Raw genomic sequence first — 22,179 nt, forward strand, 5'->3', positions numbered from 1 at the left:
AGTCACAAAAAGATTGAGCTCCATAAACATAATATTTTTTTCTTTAAACTTCTCAAAACATTTTTGATTCAAATAAAATCTATTTTAGTAGTTGTCCAAGAAACCCTTTTAATTAGTTACTCAGGCATTATTTATGAAAGAAGGTTAAGAATTCTGTATTTTAAAGACATAATCAAAAATGCAATCAAGTAATCTTTGACAATGTAACTGTAATCTGACTACACATTTTCAGAAGTAATCCAGGCTGATTATTGTGTCTTATTTGTGTAATCTAATTACATAAAACACATAATGCATTAATACTAAACCCTGATTTGTGTGTGCAGGACAGAGAGAGAAAAAGAGACAGAATAAAAAGAAAGAGGAGTGGAGAGAGGAGGGAGAAACAAAGAAGCAGGACAGTTGGAGAGGCAAGAGAGCTTTGCCCCAGCAGCTTCTGACTCCAGTATATTTAATGATGCATCGGTTTCGTCCTGCTATACCACACTGCTGCTGCTGCCTCACCTCCTCTCTGCACTCTGTACTCTGAAACACACGAGCCCAGCCAGTTGTAATTCAATTTCCCTGCTTCCTCTGCCTATTGTTTATTTCATGGATCCCCTGTGAAGCATCAAAAGCTGCTGTTTCTGTCAGCCCCCTAACTGTCCTATGTGTTTGTCATTCAGCCCTTGTTAAAAGAAAGAAAAAACACACACATGCACAGACACACACACACACACACACACACACACACACACACATACAGACACACACACACACACACACACACACACACACACACTCCTTCCTCTCCCAGCTGAGAATTCCCAGTGGTAAAATTATTCCATTTAGATGGGAACTTTTTTGTCACTACCCTGTCTAAATTGGCATATCTGGCTCTCTCGTAGAAACCAATAAACTGTGAACCCGCGATGCATCTGTCAGTCAAGCTCATCTTTACTTTAGCGGGCCAGATGACAACAACAGGAGAAGAGACACACACCAGCAGAATGGGGCGCACTGATTGGCTCTCATCAGTTAGGCATTACGAAAAGCACCTGTCATCCTCGGGGCTTCTCAAACACGCCGCACACACAGAGAGGCCCTGCCTGCCTGCCTGCCACGGGGGCCAATGGGCCTCGCGCGAAGATTTACTCAAACACTTCACCCTCATTGTCAACTTGGCTTGGTGATGCCCTACAGCGAGGCCTCTGTGGCATGATTCATGTCTGTCACTGATAATATATACAGTGAGATAAGCCCATTTTAAAGAGCTGCTGGATGGACACAGTCTGAAGCAATCCCTTGCAAAGTTTAAATTTTATTCAGACATCGAGACATTGCATTCAATTCTATAGTTTTTATTTATTTTTTTAAAATAACCTTGACTACTTAAACTTCTTAAAAATGATTGATGGTTGACATTAGTTGTGGAAAGTAACTAATTACCTTTTTACATTGTATTATTTTGAGGTACTTGTGCTTTACTTGAGTTTTTTCATGCTAATTTAAACTTGTTGTCAATTGTGCAATTTTGTTCAACACTGATGTCTAGGCAACATCTAGATCATTGCATTTCTTCCTTTAAAAGATAAAATGTGATATAATGGCTGACAAGCTGGACTGTGTCGTCTTTGAAGTTTTGTTTATATCTTTATGTCTCATGTGCCGGATGCTCCAAGTAGGCAGGGTTAGAGTGGAAAAACATTCTGGGAGAATTGCAGATTCTGCCTTTGATTTAAATTACTAAAATTAAAATCTCATTTTGATAGATTTTCAGTATTGATATTGTGACAAAGCTAGTTATTTCTTTTTTAAGATGTTCCATTAAAGGTCAAGTGTGGAAGATTTACAGCTGTTCAACACCCAAATAGGTCAAAAATTTATATTCCAGTATTTCACAGAAAGATAGAAAGAATAACATTAAATTGTGTAGCAGAACATTGACTTCTCTTCTTTAGCATCTTCTTCTTTCTCAGATTTAATTGTGACCCTTTAGTTTGCAAACCACTGGAATAACCTAACAAACATCATAAAGTACTTAAAACTAGCTGCACCTGCCAGCAACAACATTAAATACAACTTTTGATGCATTAATATTAATCAATGGTGGGCCAAGTTACATTTTACAATGATACTTATGTACTTTTACTTAACATCTGGTTAAAGGACTTTTCCTTTAGATGGATTATTTTTATATTGTTGCAGTGGTACTTTTAAGGCTCATTACGTTAAATGTTAGATATGTATGCAGATACAGATGGATTCATCTGCCTGAACATGCATTTCATCTGTATTTCTGCATGATAAACAGAGCGTCGAGGGGGGCACTGTAGCAGTATAGCCAATAGTTCAACATACACACGACCACTGGAAACGATGCAGACGTTTTAAAAATCCTGAAGTATCAGAATTAGAACATTTGTTGTAAATTGGTTAGTGAAAAAACATTGACCACTGCAACCTGCAACGCTGCCTCCACTTTTGACTCTTTCTCAAGAGGTACATCTTTCCGACATCCTCCAGTGTCGCCATGTTTGTTGTTGTCAGAAACTTTTGACTCTTCTGTTGGGGGTAACTTTTGACTCTCAGTAATGCCCTCTAGTCAATGTATTGTTTTGACATCAATGCCATTGTAAAGGACATATGGAAGTATGTGGGCAATTGTCTGAAACAGATGTATTTTATATGAAAAGGGAACAAAAATGAGCCTTTGCAACAAAGTGAAGGTTGGAAATACTTTTTCCACCAGTGCAGTATGGTATAAACACATATAATATACTCATTTCTCTTTGTGTAAACATCGATAAGACAACCAAAGAGCAACACTGGATGAATCTTGAGGTGTGACACGAGTGCGGTATTGTTCAGAGTCGAGGAGTGGTGGTGGTCTAGCAGTGACGTCCTGTCATCTGCCTGCATGGGAGCCTGTCATCAGCCTCATCATGTGGCTGTCATAGTTGATGCTGGTGAGGGGAGAGGCCAACCCTGCTGTGTCAATCAACGAGCCCTCATTAGAAGCAGCTTTAATTAGTGGCTGCACGGGCACAGTATTGTTCACAACGGCGCCTTCGTTAACTCTGTTAATCCCAAATGGATTTGGGTTGAGAAGAGGCAGCACTACGGTGCTCCAGAGGTATAATGTGAAGCCACTTAAGAGTTATTTCTCATGTTATTTATATCTTGAACGTGTATATGTTTGCGTTATACAGATATAAAGTGTCCCTGAAGAAGCAACTGCATGTTTATCAGCCTGGTCCAAGGCTGAAAGGCTTTGAAAATTAAAATAAAGCTTTGCGAAAATGCCCCTCTGAAAATAGATCATCATCTCATAGTAAGATTATTTCAGTGTGGCAGGGGAGTCAGAGAGTTCAAGCCCGGTCTCTGATGATCCTGATCCTGACAGAACGATGATTATGAGGTTATTTTCACTGTTGGCGGGTGAGACCATCCAGGCGACAAGAACATGACTTTGTGATGTTTGTAATGAGTGAGCATTGATTGACTCAACACAGCCTAAAGAGGTTTCCTCCATGTTCAAGCTCAGAGGATGCTCGGGCTCTGTGTGCATCCTGCACTGTAACATAGTTCGCAATTAGAATAATGAGCAGTCGAAGAGCTGTCTGGAGAAATGCAATTGCTGCGTTTCTCAGCCCAGGCCTCATCTGCCAACTATATGCTATTATACCATTCCCATCCCAGTTAGATCAGTCAGCAGTGCAGAGCGACTTCCCTTCAGGAGCTAAATTATCGTTTTGAATGGCCATTGTGCGACACATTGTGTAATTAAGCACTAAATATGCCTCGCTACCTGATTATGTCACTCTGCAAAAGGGATGAGGAGCTGTGGGGCGAGGGATGGTGTTCTTGTGCTTCAAGTGGTGGGGAGGGACTCAAGGTTGGGGAGGAAGTGTGGGTCACACTTTATTTTAGAGTACACTAATAGGACATAACAAGCCATACTTTGTATCAAATAAGACAAAACAATGCACTGTAAACTTAAGTGTATTATTTCCCACTGTTACACCCTTGTTAAATGTTATTAGAGTGTACACCAGAGCTGCACTGACAACTAAAGTCTATAATTTCCCACTGTTACACCCTTAATAGACTATATTAGGGGTAATTAGTGACACATGTCAGAACTATACTGTAAAGTAAAGTGAAATCACATATCTATGACTTGAGACACCCTTTCTTTGGTTGACCTCTATAACTCTGGCCTTTTTTTTGGTACATCTGGATGTACCATATGGTTGTTAAAGGGGAAGGTAGCAGATATGTGATTTCACTTTAGTTTACAGTACAGGTCTGTTGTAATGTGTCCCAAATTACCCTCTCAGGATGTCTAATAAGGGTTTAACATTGGGAAACAATACACTTTAGTTTACATTACAGTTTTGTTGTAATGCACTCTAAATTAACTTCTAATAAAGTCTAATAAAGTTCTAACAGTGGGAAATGATACACTTTAGTTTACAGTTCTACTCTGTTGTAATGTGTCTCTAATTCCCCTCTAATTAAGTCTAATAAGGGTCTAATAAATGGTTGTATGCTGTCTAAGAAAGAACATATTATTTCCAGATTTGTTTATTTTGATACAAAGTTAGTGTACATTAAAATAAATTGGGACCAAAGTGTGTAGGGGCATAACAAAAGGCCAAAATGGGGTAGCACTGACCTGTGTGCCCCCTTCAAGCTAGGAGACAGGGCCTGGGTCTGACAGAAGTCCAGCCTGAGGGGGGGGGGGGGGGTTATTTGTTTGAGTCCCAACTGTTTTGGTAAAACAGTGCAACAAGAGCGTCCAGCTTTCTGAGCACCAGAAGAAGAGACGAGGCAAAGAGGGGAGAAAGAAAAGTGGGAGGCCACAATCACCAACCCCCACCACCTCTGACTGGCTCCCCACACCGCTTCGCCACCCCCCCAACACACTCACACACACACACACACACACTCACACACACTCCCCGACGCCTCCACCCCCCCTCCCCTACCCAACACCCAGTCACTGTCAGGCCAAACACATGATGAATTGCCCTGTCAACAGAATTCATTCAGGGACCAATTAATTCAGCAGAAATGAACTAGAGCCATCAGTCGCTGAAAAACTCAGTGCAAAGAGAGCAAAGTAGCCCCACTTCAGAAAACGAGGAAGCGAGGGAGGGAACGGGGGAGAGAAGAGGGAGAAGAGGGGTGAGTGCGGAGCAGACGAGAGGGCAAGCAGAAGAGAGAGGGAGAAAGAAAGGGAGCGGGAGAGAGAGCGTGGTGGAAGTTAGTCTGACAGAAATTGGTCATTTAATGCTTTAGCGCACTGGAGACAGCCCCTGTCATAGACGAAGGCATGGCAGGGGCTCCCCTGGTATTTTATTTATTAATTATCCAATGCAGCGAGGGGCCTTTAACTGTCTCAGTCCGGCCCCGTCAGCCCAACTCCCTGTCATTTTCTCTCCACAAACAGATCCTTTAACACCGTGCTCCAGGTTAATGGAGACAAAGCCAATATCCAACCAACCTTGCCTTCTCCCCCAAATACAGTATTCATCTGTACCTTATCCAGGTAATTATGTCTCAGACGATCTCCTGAATATGTCGTTGGGATGCTAATAAACCACTTTAGAGCTGGCGTGCAGAACACGTCTGACCTTTTCAACTCACTGCTTCATGGTGGCTACGCCTCCCAAGGAGGGCAGCAATTATTTACACCTTATTGGGATCTGCATGACACTGGGAATAAACACAGTCCCAAATAATTTAATGATGCAGCTGCATTTATTATTCAGGAAATAACCAGGACAAACTCATGCTTATTTCCTCATAATTGACTGTTGATATGTAACATGATTCAATGTGAAATCTTTGTTGGTACAAGGAATGCTTCTACCTGTCAGAGAGGGGATCTGACTGCCATAATTCAAACATTTGTCACCTCAAATGCTCCGTCTCTTTTTCCTCGACAAAATGCAACAGAACCATGCTTGCCAGAAGCTGTTTTGTTGGCGGTGACAAATTAGCACTGTGAAGGGCGATATCAACACCAGCTAATTAAGGTGTCGTGTGATTTTGGGCTCCAGATCAAGAATCTGCTGATTCATCCCACGGGTGATTATGATGTCCATATGGTCAACGTACAGCGAGCGACGCAGGGAAACACTATCGGCCCGCTGCGGCGCCGGCTTTGCCAAAAGTTTGATCTTGTCTTTTGTGGCGGTGTTGGGTGGTGTTCATCAAGGCTATAAATTATTAACGGCATCTTTTCTTTAAGCCCAGGATCCTCTAGTGGAAAACACGGGATGAGGGGCAGCTGGGAGGCTGCCTGCGACTGGCTACCCCTCTTCTCTGACATCAGGAAGTGAAATCCAACGCTGTTTCCACTGTCGTTCATTGATGGGCTTGTGCACCTTGGATGCCCCCTTCTTAGTGTCACTTGGTTTTAAAGAATCATCACACCTCATGCATCATAAAGGTGGTTTTAGGACAGGATTTAGGCTGGGTTGCACAAACAAGGATTAGTTTTTAAAGATTTAAAAGATTAAAATTTAAACCTCTCATTAAACCTCAGTTTAGTTTTTACTCTAAACCCAGATTAAATTTAATTATGTTGCAAAAAAACTTTAAACTTTCCAGTATTAACATTAAACTTACACTTGAGGTTTAGCTTTTACAATAGTTGCCTTTCTGAGACGGATTGAAAATAATAATTTAGACTTGAGTTTTGTGACGTCACTTTCTTTCACTCCAGTTGCTAATCTGGCCATCAAGAAATTGCTTCTCTGATGAGCCATAATGAGGAGGAAACTAGGCTAACAATATATTTTACTATTTAGCTAGCTACCAAACGATTTGACACTTTTGTTTTGTTTTGTTTTTTACAATTTAGCTAGCTAGCAAACAGTGTGATGTTTTTTTCTCCATAGCTAGTTAGCAAAAACATTTTTTGATTTTTTTTTTTTTTTTAAGTTTTTATCTAGGCCAAAACATAACATTTGTGTTGTTTTTCACTTTTTAGCTTGCTAGCACACAATGTAACATTTGTTTTTTCTTTATAGTTGACTAGTACTTGAATTTATTTTTTATATTTTCATTTATTTTAATTTGGGTAAGGAAGCATTAAATCTTATTTTCATTTTCAGTTACAATAATAAACTTAGACTTTAGATTTTTAATTGCACAACAGAGATCCGCTTCATTTTCATATTATCAATCCGGATTTACTCATTTTAAACCGAGTTTTGCTAAACTCTAATTAGAACTAATCTTAGATTATATTAATCTTTGTTGTTTCAACCCAGTCTTCCTGTCAGATACTTTAGTGTGTTTATAACTGTGTTTTAAAACTATAAATATTTCTTACTATTAACTTACATTTCGTGCAGCCAAATGATGAGTAATTACTCTTGTGACTCTGGGGGCTAATAAACTCATTTCTTTTCCTTTGTCTCTCTCTGTCCCATTCCTCTTAATTCAGTCCTTTACTGTAGTGCTAAGCACAGTGAAAATACACCTAATAGACAACACTGGCATACAAGCCAAGTGAACCTGACAAATGGAACAGAAAAGCTAACAGAGAAGAAAGAGGTGCTTAGGCCAACTGTCACAGGTAAAGTGCTTCCCTGATTTCTGTTTACTCACCATGCTTGAAACTTGACTTGTTTTCCTGCAGCTTACTGAAGAGATTCTGTCTGAGAGTCAGCTGGTTGTCAGCGCGTCTCGCCAGCGAAAACACTCATTTCTCATCAAATTTGGAAAGGTGGAAAAAGTGCAGCTTTTGAGGATATTATTACATGATCAAATAAAGGGAGTATTTTTTTCTATTTAACATGTTTAATTTAACTGAAAAGACTGTTTAGTATTTAAAAAGTGCTCGATTCAACAAGACTACCACTGTAGCTCTGGCCACCTTTGCATTTCATAATACTGCAACTGAACACATGCAAAGACTCTCATATTCTCTGCATATAAAGTGTAAGGAGTTAGAAGATTAGAAGGATGGGAGTGAAACCTACAGAAAGAAACTGCATATGAACAGAGAGGAGATGTGCTGTAGAATATAATTAATTAAATGAGACTAATTAGGAACATGAGAGCAGGTGCCAGGCTATGAGCTGACAGGGAAGACAGCGAGACAACATGCCAGCACAAAAAAAGAAAAGCACAGCCACACACACACACACACACGTGCAAGTGCACAACAAAACACACACACACGCATACGCACACATACACACAGCTGCGGTTATGAGGGTGTATCGTGACAGGCACGGGGACAAAACAACTTTTCTGCGTTTTGTCATGTGAAACCCCGCAGGAATACTCATGACAGGAAGCAGAGACCCAGGCACCGTGGGGGTCTCTTGCCTTTGTCTCACACACATTCTCTTTATTATTTTGTTCTGCAATGGTGGAAGGAAGTTTGCACAAGCCAAAGATTTCTCTCCCCCTAATTATTTCAGCACTTGCTCGAGACTGCAAGCAGTGAAAATTCACAGACTGCTTTTTCCTCCTCCCAGACCTCTTAAAATGCTCCTCAGTCTAGAGCTGCCTCAACAGGGTACATTTAGAAAGGATGAATTTTAATCTGACATGGTAGCAATGGATTGGAAAAAGTTTCTCCTAGGAATAAATATTCTCAACTTGAATAATTTCCAGTGGAATTATATAATATCCGGTTATTTTACTAATCAAACAGAGTGTGGACACATAAGGCATCCATAACTTAAAACTGGATATAACAGGGAATTAACTGTTTTGTCTGTATTTATTTGAAGATCCAGGCATTATATATAACATTAAAGTGAGCGAACACTGTCTAGCTACCATTCCCATGTTTAATCCAAACCTTAAAAATCACAGAGGAAATATCAAAAACAAAGTTAAAATCTTGAGAATAAAGTGGAGCTTTCAGTATGTGCCAGGGCAGAAGAATTTTTTTTCCAGTTTATTTTTTGCTTTTTAAAGATAAAATCTGAATGGCATTTTGACTTAGTCTCAACATCTCTCATCACTTTATTATTGACATTTTGACTTTGTTCTCAAAATGCAAAATAAAAAACAGTGTTCCTGTGCCTGCCCTTAATACTCTTCACATTATTTGCTAAAAATATAAATTTGTTTCAGTGTAAGACATTGATACATACAGAGTATATAGGAATCCAACTAAGGATCAAATGAAGTAGAACTAAAATGAATATTTGATCATCTGATCTGATATCTAACAGAATATCAATCTGCAGCTATTTCGATAATCTAATTTAATCAGATTTTTCTGGTTCTAGCTTCAAAAATGTGAGAAGATCATGCTTTTTTGTATTTCATATAATTCTAAATTGAATCTCTTTGGGGTTTTTTTGGGTGGGTTAGGTTTAGGTATGAGGAGTGTTTGTTGAGGTTGTGTTAAAAATATCAGTGTAAGCCAATCAGAGGCAGAGTACCAAGTACCTGTTTGGACTGAAGAAGCAACAAGAACCATGGACTATAAGAAATTGGATCAGACAGGATCATTTTTCCACTGTTTTCGAGATTTTGTAGACTAAACAGTATATTGATTAAATGCAATAAATCTGCAGATTAATAAAGAATATGGCTGCACAATTAATCAACATATTATTGAAATCACAATACGGACAAATGAAATATCCAAATCACAACAGTATTATAATGAAGTACCGTAAAGATATTCCAGATTTTTGTTTGGTGCAGACCCCAACAAATCTCACATCATCTGGATTTGTTGTGACAAAAAAGCTCAGAAAAATAGGCCAGTAAGGTCTGGGCTTAGAGCCACAACACCCTAAAAACCTTAATAAAAAACCACTGTTATCACTTGTATATTTTCAGAGTTCAAACCATCAAAAAGAAGAATCAGGCAAAATCTGGAAAAATCACTGGAAGAGCAACAAAGTTCTGCCACACAAAGTTTATTGATCTCTCTAGGTAGAAAAATCAACAAGCTTGAGTCAAACCCAGGTTTAGACTGAAGAAAGAGGTGCAAAACACCTTGTTATATACTGTTTAGGAGGCTCTGGGAGCCTCCTCCCACTTTGAACATTTTGGCTCACAATCAAACATAATTGTGTATTAAATTTTACCTTATGGGATCATAATGTCATTCATTTTCTAGCAAATTGCTGCTTCCCTTAGGTTCGCATGCATTAATCTTATATTTTTTAAAAATAGTTAAATGACAATTCTGGTTAATGCATTACATGAAAAGAACAGCTAGTCTGGCTTTTACTGACTTTTAATCCGTGTGGTAAACACCAGGTGTGGGAAAGTACCTACAAGGTCCTTTGCCTCATCATCCTTCTGGATGGGCATCATGATCCACCTTAGAATGGAATGTTGCCTTGGATGGAGTGAGTCTGGTGCTTGAAAATTATATCACTACAGTGGATGGAGTGAACTTGATGATAGAAAATTATACCACTACAGATTCTAATATTTTTTCAGTAAGAATAAAAACTGTGATGCAAAAATTTTAATTTTCACTAATCACAAATCATATTGCAATATCTGTAAAAATAGTTGCAAAATGATTTTTTTTAATCAATGACGAAAATAATCTTAAGATAAATGAAGTAAAATATATCAAATTGAAGACACAAAGATTACATACTGCAATTTAGCATTTAGCATTGTCCATTTTCTTCACCGCTGAGGTCTTTCAGAGAGAAGAAGTGAAAATAGACCCAAGAGACGAAACAGCGAGCAGAGCTGAAAAGAGCATGTACTTGCTCTCACTGCCTGTTCTTGACAATAAGGTTAAGTACTTCTTTGCACAGCAGTGCCACAAACAAAAATGTCACTTGTCCCTGCCGACTAGAAACTCATGTCAGTGTGCTGCTTGTAATGCCTCCAACGCAACTTAGAGAGCCTCTGCTCTGCGCCACAAAACAAAGCTACACAGGGACACGTAAGACATGTCAGAGTAATGTGGGCCTGTTAACCTTTTTCTGAACAAAATCAGCTGATTTCTTTGCAGTTTACCCAGGTACAGGTTATAAACATGGCATGCTATGACAGTAATAAAGCTTAAAGTGTCAGTGATCGTTCTAAAATCTGACTGATTTCAGACTCAGCTTATGAAGAGGATCCAATAAACTACAATTCCTTGAAGACTTCCAACTGGTAAGCATTGATTTATAAAGCCTAACAAAAGGAAAATTCTTCTCTTTTTGATTTATAATAGCTCAAAAGCGGCTGTTTTAGCTTGAGTGAGACAACGAGGGAGAACCATTTTGACAGGAAGAACATGATGAAACCTCACACTTTTCTGCCATCAATCAGAGCCAAACACAAAGGATCTATAGCTAACTTTCTTTCTGGAAAACACACAACAGCATTTATAGAAGGCTATGTGGTCCTGCAGCCAAGACTCTGCGAAGCGGACAGCTCAATATCTAGCCTTAGTGCGGCTTGTCAATGCAACACCAAACTCCAGACAGAGGGAGATGGGGGGGTGGGTGCGGGTAAGGCTTTTTTAATTATCTGTGGTTGGGTCGGACTGTGCATCATCATTAGAGAGACTAAATAGCAGTGGTCACTGACTCAGGTAGTGGTAAACGGCACAATTAACAAGCTGAGGAGGGAGAACTGTATTCAATTTGAAAGCCTTCTCTCCTAATCCATCTCCAGTGATCAGCAGTGCTGCTGAGCTACGCCCTTTTACATTCAATTACATTAATCAGGTTATTACCCAGCAAAAAGTCAACATTTTAATCAAGAACTGGCAAAGTAGGGCAGGACATTATACCTAGACAGGGCTAAGTGACAGTGAGAAGAGGGGAGTGATGATATTCTACTGAAGATCATCTTTTAATCATGGAAAATGGCACAACACGGGGAGGTTTGTAAGTTCCGGATGTATGTACTTTGGTATTCATTTGATTTAAAAATGCAGAATTTTTATCAGTCTGTTGCCCAAGTCTGAATGAATCTCATCTTTTAGTGTGAACTTCATGAATGTGTACATGCCACTTTTTCAGGCTGTATATCCTCTCGGATGTAATCCTTGCAGGAGTGTTGTTAGCACAGAAGATGTGTGAGAAATGTGAAAACACAGCTGCAGGGTTCACATCCCAATAACTACCCTGATAGTCTGAAAATCCTTCGACGTGCTCTTGATAGAAACTCTGGAAATACATTCTGTATATAACACAAGCTATTATTCATGTATGGATGGAAACAACTTGTCTAAACGTATGTAGAGCTATCCACTGAGGTCAGGTGGGGGGGATTATTTCATTCACAGCAGAAAAAAGCCAATTTATATGAATATATGCTTACTTCACAACCAGTTCAAGTTGACTTTGCTGACTGACTGCTGACTGCACACACAAAGTGAATCTAATTTAGTAGAACCTCTGGCTAAGCAGTAGTTTCTCGCCCATTTTCTCCAACTAACAGGGAAGAAATCAATTCTCAGGCATCTATGACATTCAGGAGATGCTTGTCTTGTTTTTATTTTTTTTTTTTATTTCCACACTTCTTTTTGCATTTTGGCTTGTTAGGAGTTCTGTGATGGCTGACCCGGGAATTGGGTTCTGATTAATGGAGGGAAATTCTTGTTGTCCAGCCCATAATGAGAGAAGACAGAGGTGAGAACAGCTCAATAGGAGAGATAACCACTCTTTGATCCAAACGGTCATGCAGAACCTATACTCGCTGCATCGTCAGAAAGTGCACTGGCGAGCTCCTCGCTTTAAAATCTCTCCTCGCAAACTTTGAAAGGGACAAATACACTCAACAAAAATATAAATGCAACACAAGATTTTAGACTTCTTCTATGCGCACAAAAGATTTTTATTTCTCAAATTTTGCTCGCAAATGTGTTAAAATCAATGTTAGTGAGCACTTCTCCTTTGCAAAGACAATCCATCCACCTGACAGGTTTGGTGTATAGAGATGCTGCAGGAATTCAAACCTTTTCAAAGTCAGCTGGTTCATTATTTGCCTAAAATAATGTCAATGTTTAACACAAACTTAAGAGATTGTCACATTTTGTTTCTTGACACAAAATTTGTCAGGAAACACCTGACAAATTTGTGAATTTTGCAGGCCTTTTAAAAAAGTGCTGATTAACGAGTGGCTTAATGAGACCACAGTGGTTGATTCAGACATTAAATGTCATCAGTACGTCAAACACTAGTCATTCAAAAGTAGTCAGTCAAAAGTGGTGGCCATTTGTAAATATTATCTTGCTGAACAAAATGTTTCATAGTATCATAAACTTTTGTTCAGCACAGAGATAATTTTCCGCACTAATCCAGAACCAGAATGACGCTAACTTACAGGTTGGCCTAAAAAATACAACATCACTGCAGCACTCTATAGAGATGCTGATTAAACAACATGATTATGACAGAGTTTTGTCTTGGACTGGTCATATAAAAGGCCACTCTGAGATTATAGTTTTATCTTGAAAAAAGACATTTATCAGGCACTGAACTATGGCTGTTTCTTATAAGGCTACAGATACCTTTTTTTTTTTTTTTTTTTTGCTCCAGGAGGGCAAAGTTGTAGAGGTTGTCACCCTACTCTGCCTCTGATTGGCTAGAACCAATCAGTCAGTTTAATATTTTGAAAATGTTAAAAGACGTTGTTGCTGGGCTGCTGTTTGTGTCTAACAGAGTGCAAAAAGTCAATTATTATATTGCAATTGTCAGCAGGCTGTGATCTGGAAATAATACACTCAAAGGGCAGACAGTTTGCTATAATTTCCACACTAAGAAAAACAAACTTCATCTGAAATTGGTTTAGTTTTACATTATAATTGGTAAAATTAACTTACATTCAACCAAATATAATAATATATTATAAATGCAATAGTTTTGTTTGAGTTGATATAAAAATGAGACTTCTTCTGTACACACAAAGGTTTATTTCTCTCTTTTTTTCACAAATTTGTCTAAACTGTAAAGGACATTCAGGAAATTTCCTGTAAACACAAACATCATTGCTGAAAACACATGAAAAGACTGAGAACTATGTAATACTGAATTGTGGAGTTAAGCTAAACTGTTGTTCACCATGTCAGTCTTCAGGATTTTTTGGTTGGACCCGAAATGCAACGGAGCCAACACTTTATACACCCCACGAAACAATTCACCAACGTTACCCTCACCATCAATCTCTGGTCCATTACAAACGTACCTCCAGCGACTTTCTCATTTCAAATCAGTCAGTACTTACTGCTCACTTCAGTTCCAACAATCTGACAATAAAGGAAAAAATACCATCCTGTTGTAGATGGATCTAGTGGCTCCTGGGAAATAAAGATATCTGTAGTTTTATGTGAAACAGCCAAAGTTCAGTGCCTTATAAAGAGAAAAAGTGGCCTTTTATTATGACCAGTCCAAGACACACCTGTGCAATAATCCTGCTGTTTAATCAGCATCTCTATATGCCAAACCTGTCAGGTGGATTATCTTGGCAAAAGAGAAGCGCTCACTAACATAGATTTTTTTTTTTAAATTGTGAACAAAATTTGATAAAAAATAGACATTTTGTGTGTACAGAAAAAGTATTGGAGCAAAAACAAAAGTGCTGACATTATATTGTATTATATTTTGTAGAGTTCGTGTTCGTTTTACCAATTATAATGTGAAAAACTAAACCAATTTGAGTTGAAGTTTGTCTTTTGTTAATAATACAGTTTGCAAATGATAGCAAACTGTCTGCCCTTTGAGTGCATTGTTTCCAGATCACAGCCTGCAGACAATTGCAATATAATAATTGACTTCTTACACTCAGTTACACACAAACAGCAGCCCAGCGATACAGTGTCTTCACACATTTTCAAAATATTAAACTGTCTAAGTGCCATTTCTGAGTCCCCACTAACAAGACCCATCTCAACTTAAGATGTCTTGTTAAATTGAGACCTTGTTCCCCAGTGGACTTAAATGTAAAACATATCTCTACCCTTGACAAGCAATGTTAATCCATTTAGTGTAACGAACTAACATGTCCCTAATTAAAATATGCCTTTTAATGATACATACTGACATCCTGGAAAACACTGTCACGCTTCCCTCCTTTAATACAGGAATATGCTAATTGCTTCAGTAACACTGGTGTTGAAATCCCAAGGCTACCACCACATCCTGAGGGAGATTGTGTGTTGGGGTTTTGAAACCTCTGTTCAAAAAGAAAAAAACGGAGAGCCCCTTTAGCATACTGGTTCTTGAAGACTGTTTTGGCCAGCAGAAAATGTTCAGGGAAGTTTGAGGGACTGACAGCGTTGATTTACATTCATTTACAGGCATTCAATTTGCTATTCAGGAACCTCTACACCCCTTTAGTCCAGCACTTCACCTATAGGTGCTGGAGGGCATCAAGCTTCCCCATCCCATCCCATGGCAGCTCATTTAAAACAAATCAGGCTGATTGCTGAGTTGCTGCGCTCACAAGGCCCAGGTGATAAAGCAATTAAAGCCCTCTAATTCTCCGGTTCGGAAAAGGGCCAGTAGGTAATTAACTATATACAATGAAATCCTTTTGTTACCTCTTGGTTTTCTCCACATTTGATTTTTGTTTCCTGATGTGCAAGGCTGTTCATTTGATGGGCGGTAAGGGACAGGTTCATGTGGGTGGGGTCTGCAGCCCTCTGTGGCAGGGACCCTGGATGAGAGTAGAGCTTTAGTTAATAGGCTCTCTCTGGACAGATGAGGTCCATTAGGAGGTTAATTTAAAAATGAATAGAGGACATAGAGAGAGGAAAAGAGATGGAGACAGAGAGATGGTGAAGCACAGGCCACACAGTTTAGGGGAAAAGCAAAATGTAGGATCAAGTATTTATTTTTCTCCGAAGCAATGCAGCTAATTAAGCATGTGATAATTAAAATAACCACAAATCCAGAGGAATCATCTCACAAATGACCAAATGAAAACAAGGAAGCCCGCTCAGTCCGGACCAACAACTGAACCCTATCACTTCCCATCCGCGAGGCCATTTCTTAAACATTGAGGCATTGTTCAGATGCATGGACTGCAGCCCCTGCCTCCCAATTTCCATTTCTTTCCCCCCTGCAGAAAGGCTGAATCTGATCCGGACCCATTGGTGTGTGGATAATGAAGGGGTTACCAGGAGCTGGGAGAGGCCCAGTAATTCCCCGCACCGGGGGAGTGGGTTTTTGGGTGGGGTTTGGATGAGTACCCCTGCTCCGTGATGCATGCACTCATGTGAGCTTGTGACAGCCTTTACCCAAATCCAAGGCCAGACATAGACGCTGCATGTATTATATAGAGATACAGTACAGAACCCAGATTCAAACATTTTTAGTGTTGCAGAAATGCTTTTTTCCCCAAACAAATGGAGCTCATGTTGTATACATTAGTATTTGTGTTACTTTGATCTTTTGTATAGATGAGAGAAGACTGTAGTGGAAAATCGTTGCATTGCTGTTTGATGACTCAAATAACTGATAAAAAACACTGCAAAAAAATCATACAGGAATTTAGCTTTATTTGTTCAAGATAGTTAAACTTAAAATTTAAAAAGTCTTTTTGACTTGAATTGAGTTGAGTGAATGTTTCTACAGAAACATCATTAGCATATTAGCAGACTTCCCAGCATGCATTGTTTGATAATTAAATCTCTTGAGACACTTCTTTAGTTTGAAGAAAACATGTATGATGAAAACTTGCTGTCTCTAAAGCCCTTTTTACACTGGACAAAAAATCCACTAACACCCTCTAATGATGCAATCCATTGCAAGTCAGAAGTCGATAGTTCCAAGTTGATGTTCCCGACTTCCAGTCTAAATGGATCCCAGTGCATCTGCTCTGGGAAACATGGTTTCCCGCAGCAAACTAATGTTTGTATGAACTTTAAGTCTATGAACTGATTTAACAGATTAGCACATTTCAAAAGAGACTTCTATCAGTCACAACTCAACTGAATGGAAATGGAAATTGCTCACCATTGCTCAAAGTTGTTTGAGCATGTTTCACAACACAAACACGAGGGAAAATAATAAAAATTGATGAAAATGTTGCTGCTTGTGTATGCGATTCCATATTGCTTTGACATCAGGTGTGTTTATGGATCTTGCCTGAGTTGCTAACTTGGAATTCTGAGTGATGGTTCCATTGTACTTTTCTGCATCAGAGGTCAAGGAGTGCAATGAGTGGCATCTTAACATCTGACTTTTGTCTTCAGTGGGAAAGGATACGATCACCATCATAATTTTCGGCATTGGTCATGTTTCATTTTTTTGTGTTGTTGGCTTGACTCGGTTTGACTGTCTGGAGTTTGCACCCATGTTTGTCTCTAATCAAGTGTCTGTAAAATGCCAGATAAACAATTTGTTTCGTATAAATTCTTAACAATAAAAGTTATTTTATCTAAAAACTCTTATTATGAAGCAGCAAAATCAGTGAAAGCGGAGTTTTTTTTATTGGCAGTAACTTAACACAACTCCTATTAACCAAACATGGAACAGTAGAATAAAGCAGATATCTGAAATTACAAACAGCAATGCAGGAGAAAATGTTACCTTCTAACCAGAGATTTAGTTAGAAGCTACAAAAGTGCTGAGAGCTGAACACGCCAACACTTTCCACCGCCTTTCTCTCTGCTCTCCTGCACAACAACAAGAGATCAGTCTCAAATTTTGAGCACACTTCAGATAGAATCAGAGGCAAACTCGTCCACTAGCAATAGGAAAAGGGTCAATCAGGTAGTTTTAGTGTGTTTAACTGCATTTAAAAAAACAGCATATATTCACTTATTTTCATGAAAAGCTGTATAATACACTTTAAAATACGCCATGGTTGCCTGTTTTCACAATCATGGAAACACTGCAAACCATGATAAAGTCTCTGGTAAAAATCACTAAATGACTGTGAGCATTTTCACATATTGTTTTTGTGCCAGTACTGTTAGAGCAGCATTGAAACTTGAAACAATGAAGCTGAGCAGCTGAGAAATGAAGGACTGAAGAATCAATGAAGAACTCACTCTTCAAACAGAGAAAATGTAATTTTTTTGTAATGTTCGAGTTGTTGGTTGGTTGGTTCACCTCACTTTGTCTTTATAAATTCAGTCAACATAAATTTAGACTTTTTTTTTAAGTTAAAACATTTTTTACAGTGAAATGAAATTTAAATTAAAGACGTAAATAAAATCTCAGTCCCTTTTAATTCCTGCTGAGTTCATCATCTTCTGTCATCCTCTGCTCTTTCAGTAAACGTGGGAGTAACCCAGCTCAATCTAAGGTCACAAAAATTAGCATATCATCTGGCAAAATGGTTAGCCAATGTGTGGGCGTCTCCCCAAGGGGGGTCACCTTAAACATCAGAGTTAAGGCACCAAGAGACCCCCACATACTCCAGGGTTAAGTATCCCCACTTCATTATGATAAAGATGTTAACAACTACCCAACCTACCAATGCTGTCAATAGACATCGAGTCCTGGCTCCATCCTGCCTGACTCGCCCTCTCCCAGGACCCGGCATGAGCCTCCATCCATCATCTGAATACTCCAGGCCCGAATCATTGCCGATCATTATAGTAACAGATAGAGAGTCCTGGTGATTGGCCGCGATTGTTAGATCACAGGGATCTGAGGGGTGATCCATCACGCCGGGTGGCACGCTAACACCTCTGTGTGATGGGGTTCACCTCAGGGGTCAGGGCCAGGTCAGCCAGAAGAGAGCCCTTCCACAGAGAATAGCTCCAACATTCCCAGTTACCTTCCAGAGGCTCCTAAAACATAAGGTAAAATCTTTACCATCTAAAAATTATAAATAATAATATTTTGATTAAAAAAAAACTTTAGATATTAAAGGAATAGTTCTGATCATTTTAAGTGGAGTTGTGTGAGGTATTTATTGATTATCAGTATGGAGAAGCAAAGAAGAATACCAGCCCAGAAGCTAAGCAATGTACTGCTGTGGACAGGTACTGTAGCCACTTAAAAAGGTCCACCTAAACAAAACAATGTTAGCTTAAAAGTATATGCTATATTCAAAATATTTTTGCCACTCTACTTTGCCATCACACTGCCTTTTCTCATGGGAAACTGCATTGCACAAGCCAAATATTGCTCTCGCCAAAGCAACCAAACTTCATAGGAAAAATCAGTAGTTTTAGAACATGGTAGTTGCTGGTCTACCACTCCCTCGATATGTTACTCAGTTTGTGTTATTGTGTGACTAAAGTGAATTCAAACTGCCCTTTTAAAACACTGAAGTCACACAATACCACTAACTAAGTAACAGATCGATGCAGTGGTAGACCAGCAACTCTGCAAGGTAAAATTACTGATATCACCTATGGACTTTGGTTGGTTTGGAGAGAAAGCTATTTGAAAGATATATATATATATATATATATTGGTGATTTACCATCAGAAACAGCAGTCTGACAGCAAGGTTAAGTAGTGAAAATGTTTTAAATATATCGTACACTGAAACTGATATTGATTTTTTTTATTTGTGCCTAAAATACCTTTTGTTGCTAAACAAGTCCCCAATATTTCATTGCTTAACTTCTGAGCTGGTGCTTATCTCTGCTTCTCCAAACCGGGGGTGTCCCAGCTGCCATCTATTGTAGTTAATACACTGACTATAGATAAATACCTCATACAACCCCACATCAAATAATCTGAGCTATCTCAAACAGACAGAGCAAATCCTGAGACAAACTGAATTGTACATCAGAACTACTCTCTCTGTTTCACAACGCAACATGAGCTGCTGACCCCATCCGACTTGTTTCTCAAAACTGGTGCAACACAACACAGTTACCCGAGGCTATGTGTTGTCATCCAAATGAGATAAGTTTATTTTCCCTAGACCAGCATTTGTTCCATCAGCCTGTAGGGTCGCAGACCACACTAGGAAGCAGTGGGGAGTCCTTCTCAGCACCTGCAGCTCTAGCGAGGTGGCCCGCTAGCGAGGAAAGGCTTTGGCCGCTGCCCAAATATCTGCCTGCACCTTCTGTGCAAACGCACCAGCCTTAGGAAACCAGGAGGCAGCAATATTGTGGAACAAATGTCCTCTAATCTCAGCCTGCTGGTCCAGGGTCCTGGGTGGGGCCTCCTCGTTGTCCCATCCAAACGCTTTACCTCTTTGCTCTTGAAGTCTGATCACACAGGACAGTGTTATTGGTGAGTGAACAGGACACACCTAGAGAGGTGTCACAGCAGCATCAATCCCACCAGCTCCACCTGTAATGGACAGTAATGGGCTGCTAATAATCTATAGGCACTGAAATATGAGTATACCAGCAGACAAGTAATGTGAAATTGTTGACTTAAACTCATAATGCTAAATTATTTACCATCAGTAATGTGTACTTGTTAACAGGAAAAGGAGATCTTAGAAAGAATAAGCATAGCATATTTCTGAGTGAAAAAGGATAGGCAGAAAAGGAATAGTGACAAGTGTCTGTGCCATGTACCATGCTGTTGCTTGCAAGCTAACTGATAAATTTTACTTTTGTGCCACCTAAAGTTGAAGACTGATTGATGGATGGATGTCAAGATATTATTGGTGAAATTTAGTTGTTCCAAGCTTATGCAAGCACACATCATATTAGATTTTACAAGAATAAAACAGATTATGATACAAGAATATAAAATAATTGATTTGGGGTACTTTTGGCATATATTATTAAATAGGTGCACGATATGATATTTTTCATTTAATGTCAACTAAAAAAAAAAAGTAGTTTTCAGGTGTGTTTCAAACTAGATCTGTAATTATCTCTGCCAGGCCTAAGTCTGCAGCTAATCTTGCACATTACTGGACTGATCATACTAATATTTTTTGTGCACATTCATGGCTGCATGCTGAAGGATCTGTGTTTTACATTTTTTGAAAAACTTTGAAAACCTTTTTTATGGCTCTGCACCGGTGACAGCCGTAACCACAGGCCTTGTGTTTTCCGGTCATCCATTTCTTTGGAACAAGATATCTCAAGAACACTTTAAAAGTGATTCTCACTGTTGTAAAGTTTATAAACACACAGATTTATTAAACATGGGGAGAGAATGTTCACTGATCAGGAAAAACTCATTGTTATTAGAAACAGTGCAATTAAAACAGATCAAATATTGACTCACATTTTGCCTTGGTATTGACATGGACTATGCATATACAGGGGGTATTTGTTGTCTATATTCACCATGACAGAAAGAGGCATGCTGGGTAAGCAAGGTTACCCAGTGACTTCAGGGGTGTTATAGTCTGATCTATTCATAAATCTCCAGATAATTTCTCAAATATCATGCTGGTCCATCCTTACTTTTTGTGTACATCATGCTGAGTCATAATTGGATGCTGACTTTGGAAATAAGAAAATTAGAATTTTGTCTAAACTCTAAACCAAAATGTTGAGAAGTCTTTGAGTCTCTAAGTCTGGCAGGTTCAGCAAAGACTGAAATACGATCCAATAATAACACATACCACTCATACACTGATGTTACGGGCCTTTGTTGGCCTATTCAGCTGCCTTCATTATTACACTATTATGTTTGTGACATTGCATTAAGTTCCTCTATTTTATAATTGGCTGTTCTTTTGTTTTAAGTGGTCAGTCAGGTGCTGTAAATTTTCCTTTATGAACTGTCAAGCTGTTAGTTTTTTTTTTGCATAAAAAATATAATTTTTTATGTTGGAGAGACCACTCTATGGTCAAATTAAGCTTAAGGCATAAATTCAGCCCAATAATATTATGATGATATGATATGATATGATATGATATGATGTTATGAGCTATATTCATCAATAAATACAGTTATTTAGAACATAGTTTTTGTTTAATGAGAAATGATCAATTATGCCCAATGAGACTGAATGGCCTTTTATGCCTTTGGTCCTCATTAGTTTCTGAAAGAAAGAAACAAACAAATGCTCCATTGTTACCTTAAGATATTAATGAGTTAATCTATTTATACATTTCTATTCTTAAATATTTGTTTGCAACCTCAGCGTTTGCAGTTAATATAAGTCACTGCATGAAAAGCAGAGTAAATCATCAGTAATGTTGATGGTAAATTATGTGAAGGTGCTTGTGAGCCTCATTGTCTAACAGATTGTTTTATTGGGTCTTTTTATCATTTACTGTATGTCTTTTTTAGTTCACCATCTTTTAAACTTTAAAGTCATTCAGTATACTTGAGGACAAACATGAATTAGATCCTATTGTATACGTACATTTCCAAACTTATGGCTCAGAGAAGTCTTCCTGAATAC

The sequence above is a fragment of the Lutjanus erythropterus genome, chromosome 14, assembly GCF_056507025.1.
Source record: "Lutjanus erythropterus isolate fLutEry1 chromosome 14, fLutEry1.hap2, whole genome shotgun sequence".
In the NCBI taxonomy this organism is placed as follows: domain Eukaryota; kingdom Metazoa; phylum Chordata; class Actinopteri; order Lutjaniformes; family Lutjanidae; genus Lutjanus; species Lutjanus erythropterus.